Source organism: Prinia subflava, chromosome 14 (assembly GCF_021018805.1).
Source record: "Prinia subflava isolate CZ2003 ecotype Zambia chromosome 14, Cam_Psub_1.2, whole genome shotgun sequence".
NCBI lineage: Eukaryota > Metazoa > Chordata > Aves > Passeriformes > Cisticolidae > Prinia > Prinia subflava.
In genome coordinates this window covers 4944251-4971102 of record NC_086260.1, presented here as the reverse complement: position 1 = coordinate 4971102, position 26852 = coordinate 4944251, and the positions used below count along the sequence as shown (strand labels likewise).

The following is a 26852-nucleotide window of genomic DNA, read 5'->3' as shown; positions in this document are numbered from 1 at the left end:
TGAAACAAACATTACAGAAAGCTGGAAAAAATCTTTGCCTTTTGAAATCACTGTTGCTTGTCAAGGGGATTTGGTTTTTTTATTTTTATTTTTTTTTCTGAAGGAAAAGCACCATGTTATTTATGTCTGCCTTTCATATGAGGTTTAGCTCCACAGGGTGTTTTCCTTTCTGGGGCTCCCCTGCCAGCACTGCAAGGTGAAACCACACAGCAGTCGGGGAGAGAGCCAGGGCTGGGAAGTGCTTAGCAAAATAGAAATCACATAAGGAGATGGGGAGCAAGTGGTACTAATCCCATTAGTTTCCCTTCCCAAACAAGCTGCTCTGTGCTGCAGAATCCCTCAGTGCAGCAGCTTTGTGGAATGGAGTATATCTGGTAAAAATCCCTGGCTGTTCTTTTTGGTGAGCATTGTGTGCTGTTTGTACCAACCCACAGGTGCTTCAGAGAGCCACGGGCTGGTTCTGTGCAGCACTGTAGGCTCTGTGCTGGGCTCTCCTCACCCTTTCCATGCTGGAATCCCATGGGTGGTGATGTCTCTGCCAGTTTTGGAAGCACCCAAAGTTTCCTTTTTGAGGCTGTGTTTGGCACTCAGCTTCCCAAGCAAGTGAGAGTAGGGAGCTCTACAAGCAAATATTGGGAAAAATGTTCACTCCTGGGTGCCTTTCCTCCATCACAGGCTGCCAAGGGATTAGAATGGAGCAGGGAGTGGTCCAGTGTAGCTCAGAAAGGAGCTGTGGTTAGACAGGAATATTGGCAGGTGTTGTGGAATGGAGAATTGTGCAGACAAAGATCATTCTCGCAGATTTGACACCGAAAAGGTGAGAGGAATGAGAGCCTCATGTTTTCTCAGCAGGTATTTCTGGCATGGATATCTGGTTTATATATGAGAGATACAAAAGGAAATGTTTTGCTGTTTAAAAAACACGTTCAAATTTTTAAATTATGAAGCAGCGTTTCATAGCTTGTTACACTGGGAACATGATTCAGCTCCTGAACTCCTGGTTAAACCCATGCTATGAATGCACCTGTGAATGATTACACTTTAGTCCACATCCTGTCATTCTTTTATTGCTTAATTACCCCAAGAAAAAGAAGCTTTTCTTTTTCTGCTAAGTACACTCGTAAAACAGTGGGTGAAAACTACAGCTGGTTGTAACCAGAGATCAGCTGCACAAGCCTTGAAGAATTTCATGTTCTTCATCAGGTCATGAAATACAGAGGCAGCAGATAGAGCAGAGAGACACCATTAATTCAGCCCTCATAACTCTGTTCAGAGAAGAGAAGCTCAAAGAGGGCTGTGATAAGAAAAAAGTCAGGTGCAGGTGTGGACTGGAGCCTAATTGCTCTGTCAGGATTACAATAAAGAGAGATGTTATGGTGTGGAATTTTGAAAGGAGTTAGGATAAAACAATGGCTAATATGAAAGTGCAAGGCAAGTCCCATTGAAGTCCCTGGTAAGACTCAGTGTGACTTCAAAGCCAGCAAACGTGAACTACAAAGGAATGTCTTCCCCTTTCAAGTTTAGTTGTTGGAGTCAGCCCTTGGCTGCTTTTGTAGATGGCTGGAGAATGGTTCAAAAGCCCAAAATGCTGCTGGTAAAAATTAATCCAAGGGACATCTGCTTTGGCCTTTGTTTTATCCCAGACTTTGCTTTGTGACTTTTGACATACTGACCTGGTTTAAGTCAAAACTTTTTTCCAATTTTTTGGTTCCATTCTTGTTAAGACAAACTCCCAAAACCTCCCATGGGAGTCCCATTGACGTCAGTGCTTGAACTCACACAAAGATTTGGGATTTGCTGTTTATTTTGGACATGGGAATATTTCAAAAGGTCACCTGCAACTTTCTACCTCCTTTATCTACCATATTTCAAGGATTAAGACCAGTTAATCTCACACTAGGGTTTATTTACAGTGTGTAAATGTATATCATTTCAAGCCATAATGTAGCATTAAGGAATCTTGCTTGGGTCCTAATTAAATATCCATGAGTGTTCAGGTACAGCAATATGCTCACACCCAAGCAGAGACATCACCTCTGAGAGGTGACAAGGACTGGGACACCCCTGTGAGCAGTTTGGCTGTTGGTTGTGATCACCTCGAGCTATCTCTACACCATGGCTGTGCACTAGTGTTATAAAACATGTTGAACCTCAGTATTGCCCTGCCAGACTGTGACTTAATGGTATTGGGATCAAGATTTTGGTGTTTCCCAGTAAAATTGCATCAGAAAACACCTCACCAAGGCTGCTGCTTTGACAGTTTGAATCCAGGTTGCAGAGGAGAGATGGCATCACCTTCCACTCCCACCAGAACACAGCTGGTCTGTGTGGAGAGCTGGCTTTGTTTCCTCTTTCAGAGAATACAATCATGTGTAGGAGTCATCTTAACATTTTTAGTAAGTATCAGTGGTGATGAATGGCCCTCTTGTCCCTTCTGTTGTGAGATCTGATCATGGCTAGCACACCATGCCAGCACACAGGCATGCAGCCCTCCTCCTGCATGGGCCGAAATTCAGGCTGAGGTTGTTTGGACTGTGAAGGGCATGAAGCTGATGTGTGTTCCCAAGCATCACTGCCTGCCAGGTCCAGCAAACCTTTTCTTTGGGGTCTCATCTTAATAAAGTATAGTGAGGTCAGGCCATGGCAGCCTCAGGAGTCATTATAAATTATTCCTTGTGGCTCATTGAGTAGACACTGTCCTAAAAGCTGCCTCCATCACCAGTGAATTATGCAGTAGCAACAGTGGGAGCAAAACAAAAGCCAAACCTTGCCATGAAACACAGACACCAGTTTCTGTTTCTTTGCCTGTTCTGTTGCACATTTACTTTCATGATTCCCTTCACTACTTGGAGCTCTTTTTTGTTTGAAGGATGGTTTGAAATGCTCCCTTCCCTCTCTACAATTTCTCTTGCCTGCCACTTGGCCACATCATATACCACGGGCATCAGGCTGCTCAGCTCTCTGCCATGGATATTATTATTTTCTTAATTTGCCCAAATACCTCTCCAGAGCAAACCCCAGGTGGATTTACTTCCTTATGTGTCACAGGAGTTTGAGAGGATCCCTTTTTCTGGGGAAAGCAATGTCCAGCATTTCCAGTGGGCTCCTGAAGGCCCTCAGGTATCTCAGCAGAAATCTCTGTCACTGGTGCAGTTTCTCCTGTGGGCTGAGGTTTTATTCCTTTGCCATATCATTGCTGTAAAAAAAAAGATACTTATAACTTTAATACTGTCATTTTTATACTGGGAATGTCGTGCTTTGTACCACATCCTTTAGAGTGGTACTGAACCCTCCTGTACAGTCAGTAGGTGGTTATGTCTGTGTGTTCTTCAGGGCTTGTGAATAATATATAATTTGTTCATCTATACTGGAGTTTACTGTGTTACAGTCAATGCTCTCAGACACACATTTTCGTTAATGTTTCATTTTTCTGTTCCCTTCCCTTCAATCTTCTTCCAGGCTATTTCAAACTCTTTCACAGGCAACCTCATATTTCTTGCACAATTATCTGTGAAATTTGTTGGACCACAGGGTATGGAATAACAGAAAAGCACCTGCACTGGCTTTTGAAATTGGCCACAAAGGGACTTTCGTGCAGGTTGTGCATATTGCCAGTGCTTTTAGGAAATGAGGTGGGTTTCACACTGGTGAAAACCAATGAGGAAAAAGGAAGGTGCTGTTAAAATGCTCAGCAGCGTCTCTCCCTCTAAGTTGTACCTGTAAGAAAGGCCTCTGCAGACATGAGGGGATCCCATCCCAAGTTTTCTGCAACACAGGATTCGAAGCATTTACTCTCAGGCAGCAGGGTTAGTGGTTTAGTCTGCATGGTTTGCTCCTGTCCTGTTTTATACCAGTCATGCATCAGAGGAAAGAGAAATCATTCACCGATACAGGAAAATAAAATAAAATAAAATAAAATAAAATAAAATAAAATAAAATAAAATAAAATAAAATAAAATAAAATAAAATAAAATAAAATAAAATAAAATAAAATAAAGCAAATATTTTCATTTTTCACAGATTGATTTTGGATCATCTCAAGTTTGAGATCGTCCCACAATGTATGAAATGTTAACACACATGCACACACCAGATTTCTATTAGTCTGAGGACCACTGGCCACCATGTGGTCCTGTGAATTTACATCAGGGCAGCACTACCAAACCAAACATGAGTCTTAGTGAGCAGTAGGAGCACCCTGACTTTTAATTCCTCTGTGGGCCAGCACCTCACACCTCTGCAGTCATGCTCCTGGATCATTGGTGCTGCTCATGCCTATTTTTCCTTGTGCAATAGTTGTAACAGAGAGAGGACAGCATTCACAGCACATATTCCATTTGCTGGCCTTTGCTCTGCTTCCTCTCTCCCACACAAATGAAAGTTCCCAACTGGTCTGTCACTCCTCAGTCAGACAGCAAGTACAGCCACCCTGTTGACATCAGTTCATTTATATTTATTTTTAAATTAGGGGTAGGACACTGATTGTGGAGCGAGCATCCCAAACTCAGGAGTGTTCCCTCAGGCCAGAGGTGCAGCTCAGCCCCTCGTGCTGCTCCTCAGCCTCAGCATCCTCCCCCAGCACTGGTGCTGCCCCAGCTTGCACCAGCTGGGAGGGGGGCCTGGGATGCACAGACCCCTCCTGGCTCTGCCTGCAGTGAAAAGCAGGACTCAAGCCTTGTAGAGTCAAATGAAAGACTGCTATTGACTTTGGGTCAGCTCCTTAGTAAATGCTTTGTTAGAGATAATCCTGTATCTATCAGCACTTACATCAAGTGAAAACAGTTCACAGTCACAAAGCCAATAGTTTTCTATTTATCTAATGTGTACTTTAGGTGGTATCACCAAAAAGGCTTTTTTTTTTCCTCACTCTGTGAAAACACTTTCAATCAATTCTTATTTCTTGAAGAAAGGGGGAAAAATGCTTTTTGAAATCCAAGGAGTCAGCTTCTCATCCCTCTAGCTGTGCTTCGGCCTAGATAAGAAGAGATCTCAGGGTCCCATATTATTAATTCACTGTCTATATGAATAACGAGCAGCCTTGGTGAATTATTCCACACTCCTGGGAAAATCTATAGCCCTGTCCTTCTGCAGCACCACTGGAGCCAAGCAATAAGCTCATATTTATTTTTATTTGGTGAATTCAGATGACTTCATTTGTAAGGAGGAAAAAAATGTCTCTCTTTCCCACTGACATCCATTTAGTAAGCTCAGGAAAAGTCACAGAATATCGCATGTGCTATTAAAAAAAAAAAAGAAGAGGGGGAGAGAGAAGTCTAAACTTGACTGAAATATTTTAGGCTTTGGTTTTGTCCAGATCATGTCTTCTTGAAACGCCCTTGGAACCACCCTGAGATCACAGCCAGATCCTGAGAGGTGCTGACTTCAGAGGGAGCAAAAGCAAAGCTGGCAGCGGCCACGCAGAGTAATTAACTCATTTACCCAGGCACTGCAGCTCTCATTACCAGTTTCCTTTCCCATTGCAGGGCAGAGGCTGAAGGGAGCAGAGGGGAGGCGTGTGCCTGACCCTGCCAGAGCTGGATGAGATTTGGTGTCAGGGCACAGCCTCATCTCCTGAGCCCAGAGCAGCAGAGAGCAGCCTGGGGAGAGCAGAGAGGCTGTGCCTCTCCCTGAGAGAGTGGGAGTGCAAACACATCTCTGGGTGGGCATATGGATATATACCCATGCTTAGATATATCTATATATGTGTGTGTATTCTTGTGCACACCCTGCACAGCCACCCTGCCACGGGTGGTGCCCTCCAGCACCCAGAGCTGCCCAGACACCCAGGGAGGTTTTCCCGTGGTTAAGGTGGACACAGGCAGGAGATTCCAGGAGCAAACCTGCAGCTCACCTAAGTGAGGGCTTCCCATCCCTCTCCCAGTGCGGGCTGCACCATTCCTGCTGCCTGCAAAGTGCACCAGGCCCTGGGGAGAGGGGATGGATGCTCCTGCCTTCCTGGGGTGAGCATGGTGCAGCTGATGAGAGCCTCTGACTGTGGGTTTGAGTGAGCACCTCCTCATGGCAGCTGTAATTTGTCTCCCCACCTGTGCTTTGGATTTCCTTCTTTCCCCAGTGACACTGAGGTTTCCTGCACAGCAAAGCAACCACCCTTTTTAATATCCAGCTCATAGAACAGCTGACTAATCCACCCCAGATGAAGTGCAGAGAGCTCGCTTAAATCCCAATTTCCGCAGGCAAAACATTTTCTTTTTCTACTTAAGAGGGGTAAGAACAAGCTGTAAGTCATGGCTCTGCCTCCACCTGTGTGAGGGGTGGTCGCTTTTCCAGGCTCCAGCTGGCAGATTTCAGTGCTGGCACAGAGGGAGCACAGCCCTCACAGCCAACCAAGGTGCACAAACAGCATCCCCATGGTGAAATTAAGGAATGGCATGGCTCTGGAGCAGTGTGAAGACACACAGGAACATATAATTACTTCACCTCCATCCGGAGGAAAGTAACCTTTCACTCAAATACTTGCAATAAACCCGCTAGAGGCTAAATGGAAAAACAGTAGGAGATTTCTCCTCTGATAGGAAGCATTAAGTGTTAATCACAGCACTGGAAAGAGCCTGGGAAGAGGGTTTGGAGGCAGGGAGGGCAGCTGGCCACACCACCGTGCCAGGCACCAGAGGGAAAAAGAAGCACGAGCTGGAAGGGAAAAGAGAGCTTAGAGAAAATTCCCTTGCAGGGATGAAGCCACAAGCAGGACCAGGGGTTTGGGTTAAGGATTTCAGGCTGCCTGGAGAGCACAGAGCAAACCAGGACAAGAGGTTTGTGCTTTGGAGACACAGATGTGCTTTGGTGAGCCCAGAGCAGGAGACTCAGCCCCCTGTGACCCATGTACAAAAGCAGAGATGGTAGATCCAGGGGCAAAACCAGCTACAGCAATGCTAAGGAAGGCTTCTCACAACAACCCTTCAGCCAGCAATGCTGAGGGAGGGATTTCCAGACATCAGGAAGGTGCAGTCTGCTGTGTGTCTGCCCTGCATGGCAGCAGGAGAAAAAGATCTGTGTGTGTGTGGAGAGGTGATCCAGCTGGAGGATGTGTTTATCTCAGGAGCAGGAGGGCTAAACCTGTACACCCTGCCCTTAAACAAGCACTGGGTTCATCCTTTCCTTGTGTGGCACAGCCCAAGGGCAGCACCCAAAAGGCCTCAGAAGGGGGTCTGACACCCACATTTTCAGCTGGTGCAAACTGGCTCGTGAAACCCTGAGAGACTTGCTGGTCTGTGCTAAATGGGGGCTCAGAGGGTTTGTGGGGTTTAGGAAAAGGAACAGGATGGTGACTGGCTGTTAATCCTTGCTCACAGTCCTCAGGGAATGTGTGGGACCAGTGTCCAGCTAATCCCTGGCCAAGGGGAGCTTAGGGAAGCATTGGGGTGGGGTTAGCATCTGTGGTCTGTCCTCTCACACCAAATCCTGGCAGGAATTCTGATGACAGTTTATCTCTGCCAGGGAAGATCATATTATTAAGTGGCTAATTCTGCATCAGCTCACTCCACACATCTTTTCTGCATCAGACACTGGTTTTGATGCACTGTGAAATGCTGTGTGTCTACAGGTGTCTCTAATACACTATAGAAAATTAGTGATTGCACTATTGCAGAGTAGAAAGTCTTTTTTGTTTTCTTTCAAAGCTTCCTTCCATCTATAAACATGGAGCTAGTTCACAAGGCTTGAATGTGGTTTGTAGGATTAGGGTTTGAACACAAAAGAAGTGGATGATTAAGTAAGGATGAGCTCCTTCACAGTGAGCTCTCTTTAAATTAATAAATGAGAACCTGAAGCTATTACACACTGAAATTTTAAAGAGGCAGTGACCAAATCTTTGAAGGAAACAAACACATCATTTATCCTCTTACTGATGAGGAGAGTTCTAATAGGAGTCTCTAATTGAGCACTGAGAGTGTCTGTTGTGCTGAACTATGTGAATTAATCTGGCAACTGCAACTGGAAGCAGGCAAGTCAACAAGTGTTTAATTGATTTCAGAGGATCAATTATCCATGCAATTGATCACAGACACATTTATGGTTCCTCCTCTCAGAATACAGCCAGGTCACTGTAGGACCCAAGCCCCTCAGCAGTTTGTCAGTCTGTGGTGTGCTTTGGGAGATTTTTATGCATTAATATTGTAGAATTGTTCTAAGTTCAGGAATCAAGTAAAGGACATTGTAAGCAAGGGATTTCTATCAAATCTTAGACTTTTTGCTGAGGAAGTGTTCTCCTCAGCATGTAAATAGCCTTCAGAGCTTGGAACAGGTCTCCATATATAGGTGTCAAAAAGCAGTTTACTAATCCTGTATGTCAAAGAAAGCATTATTCCTCTTTGGGAGCTGTTTTCATAAATGATTTTGTTACAATAACTGCTCAAGGTTAAGCAAGATGGAGGAGGGCAAATTGCAATATTATTTTAAAACTGCTGCCTCTCCCTTTTGAAACCATCATGCAAAAGACAGTGGTGGGGAAAGGAGCTGTGCTCCACAATTGAAGCATTCTGCCCTATGTCATTAGTACTAAAAACCATCCTGCAGGCAGATGGATTGCTTTTAATATGTGGGTTTGTGTAATCATTTCCTTCTGATTACAATTCCTGGGCAGCAACCATACAGCAGAGTTTCCAAGATGCATGTGCATGGTCAGTACATTTTTTTTTTTATCTTCCAAATATGCCCAGAACTGAGGAACAGCAAGGTGAAACATCAGCACAAACCATCACTCAGGAATGAAATGGAGAAGCAAATGACACTGTCTTAACTGAGGACAAAGGCAAATCTCCCATTAACTCAAATGAGAGTAGAAAACCTCTCTCTCTATTGGTTTTCTTATTACAAAATGCCCTCTCTTTTTTCTCCAGACCCCTCCACAAAATACCATCAAGCAGGGTGGTGTGTAATATAGTTATGCAAATAACAAATGAACTCTATTCCTTTAGAAGTTTCCTTTCCTCCTCTTGAAAATTACCAGCTGGATGAACATTTTTAAAACAGGAGCACGTGTAGTCTCTGTTATATGTAAAAACCCAAGTTCATTAGAGCAGTGCACAGCTGTGCCACGTTGGTTATCCAAGGACACAGAAGCCCTTGCTCTGAGCAGGATGGGGGACAGGACAGTGACCACTGCTTTACACCACAGTGCAGAGCAGCAGAGCAGAAAATCTGTGTTGTTTTGGGGCAGGCTGTGTTTCCTCTGGGATTCAGCTCAGCAGCAGAGCCCCAGCCTCATCACTGCCCTGGTGCTATTCATTTCCCCGTTTGTCTGATGAATCTGGGTGATCTGAATGTCAGGCAGGGAATCAGGTGAGGTGTTTGTGGCAGAGCTGGAGGAGGGAAGTGCTTCCCTCTAGCACTGGGACTGCTCCTTTCCTGGCATGGATGTGCAGCTCCAGCCACTCTGCTCAAAAAATGGGGTAAATTATCTTGTGGGGAAGGTGTGGGGAGAGGCTTTGGCTGCTGAGGAGAGCAGGCAGCTTCAGAGAGAGAAGAGTTGTAGGGCAGCAGAGCAAAGGATGGAGGAGCAGGAATCTGCTGCCAGACCAGGGATGGAGAAAGGCTAAGAAAACAACAGGGGTTTAATTGATACAAACTCCCCATCAGTAAATGTAGCTTGGAAATTAGAAGAGTACTACTAGCTCTAAGGGGGGGTTGGCAACAGCTTGCCACCATGGATGACAGATGGTTTTGAAGACTTCCAGTGTCTTTTGTCTCACCCACAAAATGCAAAGTAATTGGTATTATTTGATCAAATAACACTGCAGCATACTGGTGAGCAATGGGTGGACCACAGACATAAAAGCCAAGACAAAATCTGTACAGCAGACTCATAAAAGTCATTTTTATGTTAGAGACCAAAAAAAAAACCCTCTTGAAGTTTTTAGTTACAGTTTGGCTTTATTTGATACAATCATTTTTTATTGTTTGATTGACCAACATTGGTATCTTTTTTTTTATTCATTTATTTGCAATAACCTGCTGATAAATCAGCTTTAGCAGAGGAACCAATTAATTCCCCATTGTAAATATTGACTTAGATATTTTTAATCTATTCTGTTTGTCGGAGATGGCAGTCCTGGACCTCCCTGGATGAGCAGTAATGAGGCAGCATTGCAGAATCCTTTTCTACCAGTCCTCTGAAACAGCCCTTGGAAATTCTGTGTGATCATTGCAGAAAAAGACCCCACAGCTTTTGCAAACACAAATTAAGTAAATTATAGTTTTGCTAGGTGGCTTGCACTCTACCAATGACCCCTGGTGCCCACAAGTGGGGATTCTTGCAGAGTGTATCCATTTGAGTGTGCAGGTTTCCCAGCTGAGCTGCTCATTAACACATGGCCCCACGGAAACTGTGATCAGAAATGATCTGTGATTACAACAGACATGGACTAAATGTGTTTTGTGTAGCCAGGTTGGATAAATAGAATGGATGGGGGAGGTTTTGAAATTCCTGAAATTCAAACCTATTAGCAAATCACCCAGGTCTGTGTCTTACTGTGTCATGGCACCTTTTGAAAGCTGATACAAATTCCTAATAGAAGGAATAAATTGACAAAGCAGGTTAGAAGCTTAAGCTCTGAGTGTAACAACCCTTATTCACAGGTCTTCAGTGAAACCTCCTGCAAGTGTGTGCTGAATCCTGTCAGTGCATTTCTCAAATCATCAGGAGCACTCATTTGTAGCCGGCTTTGGCTTAGACCCTTTCCATCTGAACCACTTTCATTTAAAACTCATTATTTATGGTAAGCATAGCCACACTCTTCATGCATTTTGCATATTCAATTTTCAAGCCAAAATGTAGGAGCTGCATTAGCTTCAGTGCTCCCAGCAGGTAATCAGGCTCCTGCAACATCAAACCTTATGTCACCACCAGTAATGGGCTGAAATAATCCTACCCTCATCAGGACTGTGCCTGCCCAGCTCCTATTAAAATTAATGGGCACTGGGCATCCATTCCCTCTAGGCAGCTTTGGAAATATCAGCCAAAATGCAGTTTGTAAGTGTTAACCTTTAGGAAGTTAGTGTTGGCAGCTTCCCACTGCTCTGTGCGTGCGTGGCTCTGCCGGGGCGTGAGCCCTGCCCTGCCCTGGTGGCACCAGCTCCTCCTCGGGGATGTTTTGGCACCCTCGGGCTGTTTTGGCTCAGCAGAGCCTGGGTAGACCCCAGGGAAGTTGCCAGGCTGCCCTTGCCCTCCTCCCAGGAGCAGCCTGCCCTGAGCGTGGCTTTTTTGTGGTCATCACACAAGGAAAGAAGCCCAGTCCCATAAAGGTCAGCAGAGGCGGTGTGAAAATGCTGCTCTGACTCAATGTTGGAGTCTGGGGCAGAAATGCCAAAGATATTGCAGGCTAACTGTTAAAATAAGCATATTTGGTATAGCAAAAAATTTATCTGTGAATACTTTTATATATTAAACCTTGTAAGGAACCTTGCCCTGCTGATTTAATGTTCTTTAATTAGTTGGGTTTTTTCGGGTTTTTTTTCCTTTCCTGTCTGTGTTTGCAAAGAAAAATAGTCTGGTATTTTAAAAGAAAAATAAGATTGGAATAATTTATTATTGGATTACTATTAAACTAATAGAAACATCCATATAAATTCATTTCTCTAAACATCCTCCAGGTCTCAGGTCTGATCCATACAGATGGTGACCTGTGAGGAAGCAGTGTTCCAGGAATAAATTTGCTGGTTTAGACTGGAGGGTTTCAACCCAGCTAATAAACTCTCAGTGGTGCATGACTGAACTGTTACTGCAGTAGCTGGAGAGCAAACTGTCCCCTGTTTCACTTTTTTTTTCCACCAAATAGTTCTAAAATAACCAAAGTGTAATCACCACTCTCAACTAGCAGATTGTTCATGGACACAAAATACAGTCCTAAATCAAATAAATTGCTAACTGTGAAGCATTTGCTAGGCTCTGCTTTGCATAGTATGAGATAAGAAGCAAATATAACGCACTGGTCTCTATTACTAAATGCTGCTAAAAATGCAAAGTGATAAATGTGCTCTTTCAATTTCAATATAACATCATTAGGAGAGAAACCCTGTAAGGATCACCTGCATCTTAATGACCTGCATCTTCACCACCACTGTGAGTGCAGCTCCCTGCTTTTGCTGGGAGCCTATGCCATTTTAGGAAGTATTAGTGTTATTTTGTTACATTTTCGTTTTGGTGTTCTTACTTTTTTACATCCCTTCCTAAATACGAGTGTCTAGCAGTGAGAGACCCAGAGGAAACGTGTGGCCAGGGACATCAGCAGTGTTGGCAGGCCAGAAGCAGCAGAAGGGCCAGCCAGAGCTTTCCTGGCCGTGCTGAGTGCACAGGTTTTGGGCAGAATTATGGGCAAGGCTTACTGCACTATCCCTGTGCTCAGGGTGTGGATTGTGCACTTGTTCTGCCAGCTTTTCCTGAAATATTAGGTCTTGCTCCGTGCAGCTTTCTGCAGAATACAAATCAGCCATGTCTGTGTAGTGTCCAGCTTGTACAACATATTTGGGTTATGGCTACCCTTGAATTTGCTCACTTCGTGGCATGCTACAATATGTCAAAGGATGTAGATGCTGCTGCTTGCCATATAATTTTTCAGCTAAAAGTGACAGGTGCCTGGAATTATTACTGTATTATTTTGGTTTGGGTTTTTTTTTTCACTAAGAAAACAACATCACAGTTGTTGAGAGGTTCTTCCCAGGAGTTTTGCAGAGACCAAGGGGGCTATATTTGCTCTCTGAAATCTAAGAAAAAAAATACAATCTACTATTTTATGCTGCAAAACAAGGCAGACATCCAGCAAGGGCAGGAGCACAGGCTTCACATAGTGAGAAGAACAATTGGGCTGTGGGCAAGACAGGAGTGAAAAGAAGCCACACTACAGAGTGTCAGCAGACTTGCTGTGTAGGTAGTGCTGGATGCAGTAAACAACCTCATATATTTGGATTTTTTCCTCTTGTTTTTGAAACCTGAAAGAATGCACAATGAATAGATCAAAGATGTGCAATGTTCAGATCAGTGTTACTGTACCTGTGAAGGATGAGGTAAGAACAGAGCATGGGGGGCAGTTCCACAGGGTCACAATTGCCACTCACTCTGAGGAAACCCTCAGGTAAAAGGAGATATTCCTACAGCCTTCTTTTCACTCCTATCCAAAAATACCCTTCCTTCCAATTTCTCTTTGGTGTCAAAATAAATGAAAATATTTCATAGTGATTAATGGTGTGCTGGCTACACAGTGCATGCCAGTAGGGATGCAGCTGATCAGCAAAGAGGATATTTTCAGAAAACCTCATCATATTTTGTTTAGACTTCATGCTGACACATTGAATTTCAGCAAAAAGGCTGCTGCAATTCAGCCAGTTGACAGGCAGGGGTGTGAGCACTCAGACACACAGGGGAGAATCAATCCCAAGGGGATTCTCTGGTAGGAGATGCCTCTCCAGAGAAATGCTCCATCACTGGACACAAGCAGGGCTGCTGGCCAACTTGTGCCCATGGATTGTTCTCCCCAGGGATTCTCTCTGCAGGACAGGATTGCAGGAACATCTCTGAGGTCTCCAAGACCACCGAAGGCACTGAGGGACCCAGCAGGAGCCACCTCTGAGAATACAAAGAGGTGACAAAAGTCACCACGTCCTTGTTTCCTTTAGGAAACAGTTTAGTTATTTAAGAAATGCTCACAAGGTTTTGGAGAAAGGACTAAAAAACCCTGCAACCTAATGCAAATTAACTCTGTGCTTGTAAGTTTTGATGGAGCTGGTTATACATAAAATCTGTGCTGTGTGTATTCACCTGGAGACCTAAACTATTATGTAGAAAAAAGAACAACAACAGCACAATATTGTTGCTTTCACTGCCATTGATCTTTAATTTCCCACTTCAATTTTGCTTTCTAGATTAAGGGTGTGTTTTTTGTACTGCTGTGTATGTGAGATGTTTAAAACTTGCTTGAGATTTCAATTTCCAGAGGGTTCTGTTGGCTGAGGTCGTAGCTTATCTAATATTTTGACGAAGTCCATGCTCTGTGCTGTAAAAGTCAATTTAGTTTTAAGCTGTTTTTTCACCACTAGAGTGAATAATCCAATTTTTAATTATTTTTTATGTTTTTGGGGGTGGGGTTGAGTATTACTTGCTGAAAATTTAGTTGTTTGTCATTACTGTAATTTTAGTGGAAGGGACATTGGAGAAACCAAGCCTCACTGGAATAGATTGTTATCCAGTGTAATGTATTGATCAGGTCAGGCAGTAAATTAACAGCAGCAGAACACCATTAAATTTTGAACTTAATTGCCTTCTACTCTTAATTTCTATTGGATATAATCAATAGGTGCCAGAGGAAAGTTAAAAGAGTTATTTAGCAAGCTGCTATTTCCTGCAGCATAATGGAAAACTAATGTTTCATCTTCTAGTTGATGCAAATAATTTGTAGTTAGAGAGTGGCCACTTAAACATTTTATCAAAGACTCACTTTTAGTTCTGCCTTGATTAATCTTCATCCCTCCAAGAAAGAAACATGATTGAGTGACACAATCTGTTTTGGCTTAGCTGCCCCTTTGGTCTTTGTTTCCCTGGAGGATCTCTCCAGTCTCTATTCCCATCTTCAGCCCTGCACACCCTGAGTGTTTCCAGGGGAGGGTTCTCAGGCCAGCACCTCCCAATATAATTTCTTTTTCCAGGGAAACGCTGTGCTACAGCCAGCAGAAATGAAGACCATGGCCTTGGTCTTGCCTTTTCCTCTTGGTTCTTTTCCCAGCTTGTTTGGGCAAGTTGCTCATTTCTCTTATTTTCCTGCCTGAAAAACACCGAGGTAAACAATTTGCTTTGCCAAAGGCTGGTGTCAAGCTGAAGGGTTGCACTTTCTTGCTGGACTCCCTGTGCTGATGACACATTTTGTTCTCCTCTGCAGCCTCAGTTTGCTACTCCCTCTGTCTCACATTTCCCTCTATAATAATATTTTAGATCCCTTTTTTAACTTGCTGTTGAATTTCACTATTGCATATCCTGCTGTAATCTAAACCCAGTCCCTTTTAAATCAATATCTCCGTGCTGTTATTATTTTTACACCTCTTTGAGCACTCTTTCCATTACCTGCCCTTTTGCTAATCAAATGCTGCAAAGGGAGCACCGTGTTTCAGGTGGCCCCATGCCAGAGCCCTGTGCCCAGTGTCACTGCCCTGTGGAATTACAGGGACATTAAACAGCCATTGAATGGAGGACAGACATCTGATGCAAATTAGGGAATTACTGCAATTTTTGGTGGCCCTTGGAAGCTGTGTTACTGAAGCAGCAGGCAGAATAAAACAGGCCAAGGTAATCACACCTCAATATTTTACAACGGTGTCAGTTCTGTGAGCAGCCAGCGGTGCTGCTCCATATTTATAACTTTATATTGGCATGAGGCAGTTCACATCCAAGCTAATGGGAGTTCTCCAGGAGTGTTGATTCAGGTTCCTGATGAGAAATGGGTATAGCTCCTTTTGCTCATCTTCACAGCAGAAATAGCAGTTAGAGTTGAGCAGAGTGTACTCGAGGTTTTATGAAGTGGAGCATAATGATGCACCTAATGAACAGGCCCTCATAGAAGTCTCATTTTCTAAGGGAGTTGACCTATACTTGCTCTGAAAACCAAGTATCTTCAGAGAGTGGCAAGTTACTCACCTCAAAATAGAGTGACAATGAGTGATCCTTGCACTGAAATCTTAACGTGTCTCTCCACAACTCTTTCCATTATGAAATGTGTGTAACAGGTATTTTACTGGGAGCACATTTGTTTTTATTCAAGTCCTATATATTAAAAAAAATTGCTTGCTGCCTGTGCAAATTCAAAAACTGCCAAATCATCAAAAGAGCTGAGTATGAATTTACCTCTTTGACAATTATTCCTTGTCACATTATTCTGGTTAACAGGGAATTCATCACAGTGGAGAAGGCAAAAATAAAGCCTCTTGACAGTTACAAGAAATTACCTGTGCTCACAATAATACATTTTCCGAGGGAAGGCTGGAGGGCAGAGTTTGACAGTGCTGAAGCTGTACCACCTGCAGGGATGTCCTGTGACCGTCGTTGGCCTGGGCTTCACCTCTGCAGAAGGAAGATTTGTTTGTCTGTGTTACAGACCAGCAGGAATCGTGGAAGGTTCACAATCCCAGCTCCTCAGAGAGGCTGAAATTCTCCTGTTTTGGCTGTTCCACTGGTGTCCATCACACCACTGGCCTTTATACTGGAGACAGAAGAGTCTTGTTGTGCCTGTTGTATATTTAGGGGACTGAAGCACAAAGCCCAGGAGCCCATGGAAGGCAGTGGCCAAACAGGAAATTGGATGTGGGGCTGAGTGCCCCTGGCCAGGAGGGTGTCAGCAGCTATGATGGCATTCCCATTTCCCATGAAGAGCTTCTCCTCGTGTTTCACTCTTCTGCCAAGAAAAAGATAAAAGGAGATTTTTCTCTGTCTCACTGAGGAGAATCCCCTTCTCATCCAAATGAATTATGCTGTCTGTGAGGCGCCAGATTAATCTGTCTGTGATATCCCTGGTGCTCTGCTTCCAGACTAACACATTATCTGTGCTTCCTCTTCCATGATCTGCTGGTACAGATGCAAGCTAACACACATGGTAGGCTGGACACACTGCTGCTCACAGCCATGGGAATCTCCACAGGATCAACTCTGCCCTGCTGGAGGAGAGAGGTGCATATTAAGACAATATTTATGTTCAGGTTGATTACAAGGATAGTTTGGTGCAGGTGAAGCTCCTTCTCTGACTCACTGTCATCATAAAAACTTTGTGAACCAGAGATTATTGCATTTTAGGCACCCACAGCAGGACAGGCAGACAAGGTAGGAAGTCTCAGAGACACACATGAATTAGGATTAAATGGAGCAAACTAATTCTCAATCAGATCTACTCAGCACTAAAACAAAGAAGATGGAAAAAGACAGGATCAAAATTAGAGAGCTAACAGATTGCATTATGGTTGGGAGGAAGTCCTGGGTTATGAAATGCTAGTGGATTTAAAGTTCAATTCTACCTTTATTTGTCATGCACATTTGTAATGCATATCTGCAGTCATCACCTTCTGGTTCAGTCAGGGCAGTGAGTTTTTGTTTTTCTAGGAGTGCTGGAGGTTTTATAGCTTAGCCTTGGCAGAAGTCTGCCTGTGGTATTACACAATTCACATCATGCTTAGGCTGGGCTCTGCCATTGTTGCTGCTCTGTCTGCTCTCTGCTGTGTTTGTAAAAGGATCAGGATTGGAGCTGTGAGGTTTTCTTCTGATCCCTAAATCCAGAAGTGTATTTGCACCATTTTTATCCCCAGAATGTTATCCACTGCTCACTGCTTGCTTTCCTGAGAAATACTCAGACAAGACATTTTGGAAAGCAGGCTTTTTTTCTGCATGTTGTTTGCAGTACTAATTATACCTGGCAGTAACTCTAGTTATGATCCAAAACCTCCAAACAACAGCAACAAAGCCGCAAAATCCAAAACAAAGAAAAAAAGTAACCTGCCCAAAAGATACAGCTCTTCAGAGGTTTTGGTAGATAGTTTTGGGAGTTTCAGGCAATAATATTTCCTTTGCATAACTGTTCAAACTGAGTGCATTGGCTCTGTGCATAAACTGCTTTCCACTCTCTCTTGTCATTCAATCTAAGGAGTGTTTTGGTGGCACTTTGGAGTTTCTCAAAACATTGGTACTGGCAGGTGGAAGACCTTTGGCCCCTGCTCAAGGGGAGCTGAAGGGAAGCTGAAGTTTCTGGAAGAAGCTTTGCCATTAGTTTGGTGGCCAGCAGAACTAACAAGTAATGGCTGCAGGAAAAGTGTATAACAGTGTATAAATGGAAAGGATTTTACATGGCACCACTGGAAAAATGTGTCAAACCTTGCCATGAGTTTGCACATATTTTCCAAGAGTTTCAGCCAAACAAGACATTTCCACATCTTTGTCCTGAATGACAAGCAAGTGCATTTTATAAAGATGTGTTCTGTCCTGCCATAAATAACAATTTCTCTTTTTACCTTTGCAAGCCATCATCAGGAGGTGATGGCATCACCTCCTCATTCCTACCCTCCCTCTGCCCACAGAGCCATGACAGCATGCATGCAAAAATGCAGAAAAATGTCAGCCTTGCAATTTAAATGTCAACTCTTCAATCTTATTCCAGTACATTTAGACCTTCCTTTGCATACAGCGTGGCTGACTTCTTATAATTCTAGTTTTCTTCAAAATGACAAAGGAGGCATCCGTGGCCCTTTCTGATAGTTCCATTTGTTACTGTCCCCTTGCAGAACACAAATGTAATGCTCTGCTGAGAGACCAGTCCCAGGCAACCCCTCAGGGATATTAAATAAACATTTTGATTGTTTTTGTGCTGGTCTGACTCCCTTTTGCTTCACCAGAGTTTAGCAGGCTCTGGCTGAAATGCTGCTGGGATTTGGCCTCACTGTGATATCTCCCAGCACCTCTGCATGGGGGGAGGATGCTGCAGAGGTGTGTCCCTGTTGTCATCTCTATCAGCACCCTGGAAAAAAGAAAACACTGAATTAATATGTAGATACAGATATATATTGGTGTATAATCCATTTCACAGTTTTGTCTAGATATTTTTCTTTCCCATCCTGCGTGGTTTTTTCAGATCTACATCAAGGGGAGGAGTTTGGCACCACCTGAGTGATGCTTTGGTGGGTGCTGCAGGCTGCTGAGGAGCACAGACACATTTCTGCTGCACTGCTGAAGCTGCAGACACAGCCTGCTGCTCCCTGTCTCCCCTTAGTGCAAAATGCTATTGTAGAACTCACTTCCAAAGACTGAGGGCTTCCAGTGAATTGCCAAAATTCTGTGTTTGGGCACCTGAACAACTTGCCCTTGGTGGTTTTCTAAATTAAAAATTGCAATTTAAAACAAAAGAGCATTACCTATACAATTCATTTTGTCATATTTATTCCATCTGAAATTAAGAGAAAATACAATGAGTGTAGAAAATAAATTTACATAACTTGTTAGCTTTTGAAGAATTTCCTCCCAAATGGTAATAGGAAATGTACATGTGTACATTAAGAGATTTCTCCGGGGCCAGATTTTTTTTTTCTAATATTCTTATTTAGTGAGATAAAATCTTAGAGCCGTTCTTAAGGAACTCATGAGCTCCTTTCTACTCCACTGCCCACAGAAAGTGGAAAGGATTGCCTCTGCTTCTCTCTCTGGCAGAGAACACAGGTACAACCCAATATTTTCACTGAAGGATCAGGGATATTTTTACCATTTCCTCCATGTCCTGCAGAGCAGTTTGTACAATCCACAGTGATCCAAGGACAAGAATATGCTTTCCCTTCCACCTTGGCAGATTTTACAATGTCAAGGTAGGGCCTGAAAAGTGCTTTGAGATCCTTGAAGTAGAAGTGTTGGAAAGGCACAGGAAACTGCTCTGGTGTGATGAGACTCCAGGCTGGCTGCAGCAGGAGCCTCCCCATTACTACAGAAGTCTTTGGAGGTCAAAAGCTGTCCCAATTTGGCTATTTTAACCTGCTTTTTAGTAGGAAAAAATCTGAAAGTGTTTGAATTATTCATTTACAATAAAATAAGAAATCTTGGAGCACATCAGCCACTAAAGACTCCTCCTTGCAGAAGCCCTTCTGCATTTCCCTGGCCAGGGCTGCTGCTCCCTGCGAGGCAGAGCTGGAAGGTCTCCCCATGAGCTCCCAACACAGAATTGAAGCCTTGAATGCTCCCTGGCCACAAATTGAGGCCCTGAATGCAGAGCAACTGAATATTCATTTTGTCCATTCTTTAGAAAAATAGTTACAATTTAAAGTACAAGAATAGCTCCATTCATGAGCCACGGTGTGAGCAAAGCCTCTGCCACTGGGGCCGTATCTGCATTTCTTAATAAGAAGCCAACAAAGCTGATACATTACCACGTATAAAAATAATGAAAAAGAGATATCCAGGGAGAGAAATTATGTTTTTGTCATGAAGGGATGGGGGTTGATTATAAGCATAGGTGTTATTTCTCTCTGTTGCTCACTTTGTGCAGAGAGGGACAATCAGGACGTGGAGCACTCCTGCAGCAGGGCTGGGCAGCATCAGGGTTTCAACATTTGGAACTGCAAAGACTTAGGGTGAAAACTTTCCCCTGGTTTGAGCTGAACTATTCATCACACACGTAGCTGTCATTAATCTTACATGCAGAGCCAGGCTCCTCATATTTCAAAACCTTTGGAGAGGCAGCTTTTTAATCTATATTTGGTTCTTCTTTTTTCCCCCTCTGAGATTGGTTTCTCTTTGCATATAATGCTGCAGTAGTTTCAATTTAAACAGAACCCTGAAATAAAATACTTGAATTCAAAACCCTAGCAGAGAGAAAAGAAACAATTATCTTGAAATTCTTTTTTATTTTTTTGGCGGTAAAAAACTTCAATGACAGCACTGCTGACTGCCAGAATTGACATGCATTTTAACTTCTGTTTCAAGCAATGCATTATCTTAATCACAACAACAGGACACATACTCCAGGATGGAGCCATAAATTCAATTAATCTCAGTAGTAATTCACAAAGCAATTCATTATAATATAATGCAGCACCTTGAAGTATCTAAATTACAGCACCTGAAGATGCTTAATGGCCAGAGGCAGATGCAGAAGTTGCTCAGCAGCTCCTGGTGGTAAGTTCTGGCTTCTTCTGCCTCCTCTCTGACACACCATTCCAGACAAAAGGCAGATCTGCTCCTATGAGCCAGGAGAATGAATAAAAAGGACAAGGAAACAAAAATGTCAGGAAAACCAGGAGAAAAGAGAATCCCTGTGAGGGCAGCAGGTGGCAGAGGGGTGAGTTCTAAGCTTATTCTCAAAAATACCTGAACTATGGCAGCTGCAGGTTATGAAATATTCCTATCAAAACTTTCTGGTGACCAAGAGCAAAATTTTAAAGTGATTTGCATACCTCTCTGGGTTCCTGAGATAATAACATAGCTCCCTGCTCCTTCTTTTGTAGGTCATTAATACAGCTCATACTCTAAACTCTTCTCTCTGCTAATATTCAAGCAGGGTGTTCTTGGAATGCCAACCTCTTTGCCATTTTGCAGAGCAGAATCTGGACACAAAGCATGATAAATTCAGCTCTGTGTGTCACTATGGGAACTGTTTCTGCTGCCATTGGGAATGAACTGGGAGCTGGCTGTTCAGGCACCTGTGTGTGTCTGTGTGTGTGTTCCAGGCAGGCACACCCACAAACATTCAAATGCAGATATGTCAATTTTACCATTAAGTGTTTGCACCTCTTTGCTTCCCCGTTTCTTCTTATTTTGCTTCATTTAGCGTAGATTATCTCGGTAAGTCTGGCAACTACTCAATTACTGAGTTCCTTTCAAAGGAAGGGAAAAGGAAGATTACAAAATTCATCAAGCTAGAATAAATCACCATATCTTCACCACCTGAGGATCTGACCCTCTAACAGTGGTTTCTTTCTTCTTTATAAAGGTAATTATTCTATTAAAATTAATAGTAAAATGAATACTGCTGTGACTGAATTACATGGGATAAGTGTGAAATACTGTGATCAGTTCTGCTATGAATTAGTAATTATAGTGTGCCCAGTGAAATTTGCATTCTTTGCTCTCCTTCCCTGCTCTCTGCCTTGGTTTGGTTGCCAGCACTCTCTCCAGGGCAGGAGCTGGAGATTGCTGGTGCTTTATGCAGAGAAGTGTTTGCAGAACACAGCACCCCTGAGTTTTAAGATAGCAGGAGAAGTTACAAGATAAGCTTGGGTTTGTTTGGTATTTGAAGTAGCTTTGATTGCTTTTATAAATGTGATGGTGTGGGGGGGTTTTAGTGCTTACACAGATGAGGTAGGGGGAAAGAGTCTGCCTCCTTTCCTGTGTGAAAAGTTTGTGTTCATATGACTTTGGGTTGATGCTGCCTGGAGCAGTGGAAGTGGTTGGTATCCCAAAGGGATGGCAGCTGGAATAAGGGAGAGCCAGAACAGGAGAAAGTCATGGAACTGCTTCAGAGAGAGCTGTGCCCAGCTCCTTGCTCTCAGCTGCTTCATGCAAAGTTTAAAGGTGACCTTGAAGAGGATAAATGATCCCAGGATGAAAGGCAGCCTTCCCCACACACACATTGAGAGCCCTGCCTTGGGCCAGCCGTAGCAATTACTGATCAGCTAAAGGGTGGAACGTAATAATCGTTTTTTTTTTTTTTTTTTTTGGTGGTGCTATAAGGTCACAGGGCAGAAATCAAGCATCAGGTCCAGGCTGGTTTCTCAGGAAGAGAATGCAGGGAAGTTTTTCCCTGCAGCCTTACAGCCCTGCCAGGCCAGGATACCTGCTCAGCACAGAGATTCCTCACCTCAGCATGAGCTAAACCCACAACCTGACGGAATGGGATCTAGGGAGAAAACAGATGGAGAGAGAGATCCTCCCCTTCCACACTCAGTGACTGGAGTCTGACATCCTACACGAGCTGTGTGCTCAACCCAGCTCCAGAGGTGGAGAGAGGAAATCAGTGATGCCCAGGCAGGCTGGGAAAGCTCTAACTGGCTGCATTCCTGTGAAGTAATTGCTTTTGTTAATAGGATTTTATTGTTATTATTCATATTAGGATGATCACAGGCTGGTTTAGATAGCTTATGCTTGATTAAATAATGGCCTGTTGTGGTGATAAATCCAAACATGTTCCAATGGATAATACACTTGTTTCCCTTTCCTGAAAACAGTATGTAGCAACAAGTTCTCAAAAAAACAAAAAAGAGGGGGAAAGAAGGAGACATGCTGACATACTTAACATAATATATTTAATTTCTTTGACATCCCCAAGTTAATAGAAAGTTGTTCTTTTTTCCTCCTTAAAATAGCCTGTGTAGGGGACAGCTTATCCAGATCAATAGAAGCATTTTTTCACCCCAGGAATGCAACTTTAGACAACTTGTAAAAAGGTCACACAAACTTTTGATGCAAGCCATTATTTTAAATTCATGTGGTCTACCCGTGTTTCCTAGCACCTGAACTGTCCTTTCTGCAAATTACAATCCTTTTGTGAATATAAACAGTTTATTAAAACTGCTGTATTAATTATTTAAATGAATTTATAAATATTTGAGGAAGCCCATGCAAAAGGCACTCATAATAAATTATTATATTCTACCTTCATTGAGAGCTAAATTAAAGGACTCTGATGATTGCCTTTTGTGAGAAAGCCTTTTCAGCTGCCTGTCATCACAAGGTCTGGGACAGGAGAAATTCATATAAGTGGCAGAAAAACCATAAAAATCAGCTCCTAAAGGTCAAAGTGAGATAACAACATTTGTATCTTAGAGTGTCTGTACTAAACGTGACACAATCAAGTGTGGGACCATCCCTTTAGCTGTGCTCAGTGTCCTGGGGAGCATCAGCTTCCAGCCTCAGCTTTGGATCAGGGGTGTGGAGACTGAATCACTGCCAGAAGGGGAAGGATTGGTGCTGAGGAGAGGCCTGGAGCACGTAAGAGGAGAAATCACTCACACAGATCGATTGATGGGACGAGAAGTCAGATACTGTGAGTGGTGCTGGAGAGAACATCAGCCCTGAGAGTGTGGCAGAGCAGCCTGAGCAGGCAAGGGGGTTTCTTATATGAAATGAAATGGAAAAAAAATAAAATGTATAAAAAATGGCAGCAGCAGAATAGCAAAAACTTGTCTGCATAAATTTTTCTGGAAATTGTTTTCTGGATGGAAGAAAGCTTCCCATTGGAGCTCTCAGTTTTGCAGTGTTGGTGGGTAAGGGTCACTTTGTGGACATTCCCTTTTTTTGGGTCCCATTCTCTGTGCATGTCTGGCTGTTAAGGACATTGCACATTATAAATGGCAGGTGCCAGTCAGGACAGAGGTGCTTCTGCAGAGTTTGGGTAATGGCTAATTAAACTGATTAAATACAAAGAGATGTCTGGTGATGCACTCCTTGAACATGTACTTCTTTCTTAATTGTCCAAGGAGCCTCATGAGGTGGGCACATGGATCCCATGACAATTTGGTAAAGTCATTTTGGGGTCATGCAGGATGGACCAGGAGATGCTCCTGCTGTAAAGGCTCAGAGTGTGACCTGAGGTGATGGTTGGTAAAACCAGAGCAGTTGTAGAGATGGACTCAGCTCTCTGAGCACTGACAGCTCAGATCAGTTGCACACAGCCAGTCTTTCCAGCTTTCCCAGCACTTCTCATTGACCTGCTTCTCTTGTTCATCCACCTTCTCTTCTTTTGGTGATCACTACTGGAGCAGAAAATCAGAAATATGAAATCTAAGAACTGCAACATAATGCCCAGAATTAGGGGGCTCATTAGGCAATTATCTTTCCTATTTGATCAGGTATTTTTGAAGATCAATATTTAGAGAGAAACCCCAGCTATTGCACCCTTGTGCTGTTTCAAAGTGCTTTAAAATGATGGAGAAAGAGAATATTGTAAAAATAAAAAATATAAAATCATAAAATTTCATCTAAAGCTGTTTGTTTTTTTGGTAACTACAGCAACACCCAATGTCTTTGTTTAGCTATTTGTCTTTGGAGGGCTCCTGCTTGCATACATTTTGCAGAGCTGAACACATTCTGCAAAACCTTTTCCACTCACTCATGCTCCTAATTGTGAGGAGCTTGCGCTGGGCACGCTCAGGCTCCACGTACATTCATTTTGTGTGAGCATTAATGAGATCAAGTAGAACAAGGACGGATGTTTGTGAAAAACAAACTCTCTTTTGTAGTGATGAGAACAGAGCTTACAGATGAGAATCACCTGAGCAGATTCCTGGAGTCTGAGGCTCACAGCTCCTTCCACCTTCTTGCTTTTTCAAGAGCACATCTCGTGCATTAGAATGGAAATAATGATCTTTGTACAAATTCGGGATTATTCCCTCTAAGGACAACAGGGTAAGGTCGTTGTATAAATTATTAGCAGCAAGGAGTTACCTAGAGGAAGTGAAATCCAGGGCCTCTTCCAAACTACCAAAAAAAAGGAGAGGAAAAATATCCCTGTGAATGGTAGTGGATTTTGATCTTTTAAAATAATACAGCTCTGAGTTAAATTGAACAGAGGCAAAAAGACATGAGCAGTGCCAATAGCAGCATGGCCATGAAATTTCAAGTGCCCATTAAAAGACTTCTGAGCTCTCCAAAAGGTCTCAGAAAAAATAAGCCTTGTGAGCACTGAAGGAAAACATAATTTCAAAGGAAAGCTTGTCACTTAAGGTCAGTTTAATATCCACACATGAATTTCACTGTTTATAAGTCTTGCTGATAAGCTTTTATAATTGAGTTACTTCTCTTATTCCATGCATATTGAAGCAGTAATTAAGCCATGATATGAAATACAAAATATCTTGTGCTCAATTCATCAATGTTTGTTCAATCTCGCAGTTCCTGTTCCAATTGCACTGGCATTGTTGCACTGAAATATCTCCCAATCTATCATGTCAAGATTATGCATGATGTAATTTGTAAGAGCAGCTAGGGATTTGTTTACAAAAAACAAATGTTCCTTTAATCTTCGAAACAAAATTAGACTTGTCTTACATCACAGAACAAAGATAGCTGAATGAATACAACACTTTTAATAAATCAGTAATTACCTTGTGGAGTGCCAGTTGGCTCATTTAACTTGACCTTTGAAAACAACTTCCTCCACACAGATTTTAAAAGGTGCTCTTCTGGACTGTGGAGATATGAGTGCTGTAAAGGTTTGTTATTTATATTTGTTATTTATACCACAGCAATTCCCAGTTCATGGAAGAGGATTTGGACCTTATTGTCGTTTCCCAGCAGAGAAAGTTGCAAGTTAACTAAATTTCCTCCTCAAGAAATTTGCAGGCTCTGCCTCTCAGTACCACTGTGCACAAAGCAGCAAACACCACGTGCAAGTTCAGAGTGCCATCATTAGAGCAATAAAACCTCCCTTAGTTTTCCTTTCACATGGAATCATCCCTGCAATGAGAGCACAGGGCACCTGACCCCGTGCAGGGTGGGTTTGGCTTGATGGAGCTCTGAATAAACAAATTTCTGTAGCTGCACTGAAATTATCTGGTGGGTGCAGACACCAGCAAAGGGCTGCTCCCACCCTTCCCTGGGGTTTTGCTCCAAGAATCTTCCAGGTCTGATTATTATCCTCTTTCCATCCTTTTCAAGGGGAGAATAGCAGATGGCTCCATGTACTTCACATCTCTTAGCAGTCTCTTTTCCCAAAAACTCCTTGACATCCAGATTTTAGAGAAATATAGAATTACAGGATGGTTTGGGTTGGAAGGGACATTAAAGCCCATCCAGTGCCAACCCAGCCATGAGCAGGGACACCTTCCACTGTCCCAGGTCACTCCAAGCCCTGTCCAACCTGGCCTGGGACACTTCCAGGGATGAGACAGCCACAGCTTCCCTGGGCACCCTGTGCCAGGGCCTCAGCACCCTCACAGGGAAGAATTTCTTCTCAATATCTAATCTAAATCTGCTCTCTTTCACCCTTTTACTGCTCTGGTTCTTTCATGTTTTCAGTTCTTTTGCCACTGTCCCTACCCTCCCTTGCTTCCCCCAGCAGCAGGCACCCACCTGACAGCTCCCACTATTGCAGAGACTCTTGGAATCTCAGCCACACGTTCCAACATTTTCTGAGCTTGGAGTTCCAGCCACAGGTCTGTAAAGCACGGAGAAGTTAGTATTTTTCACAGAGGAAGAGAGGGACAATATAACAACTTGCATTTCAAAAATAAAGCCAAGTCAAAAAATATTTTTCACTGTAAAAACATAATAAAAAAAAAGTCTTTTTCATTGACTAATGACACATAATATATCCTATTAATTTCTGTAGATTCCATGGAAGAATTTGCTATGTATATTTATTTACAGGAATCTTCTCTGTTAACAGGAGCTTCTCTGC

General features: G+C 43.0%; 1 protein-coding gene across 2 annotated transcripts in view; it reads left to right on the top strand.

Moving 5' to 3' along the window:
* Positions 1 to 26852, top strand: part of TAFA1 (TAFA chemokine like family member 1) — a 221946-nt gene that overhangs the window by 177023 nt on the left and 18071 nt on the right. The window lies entirely within an intron of this gene.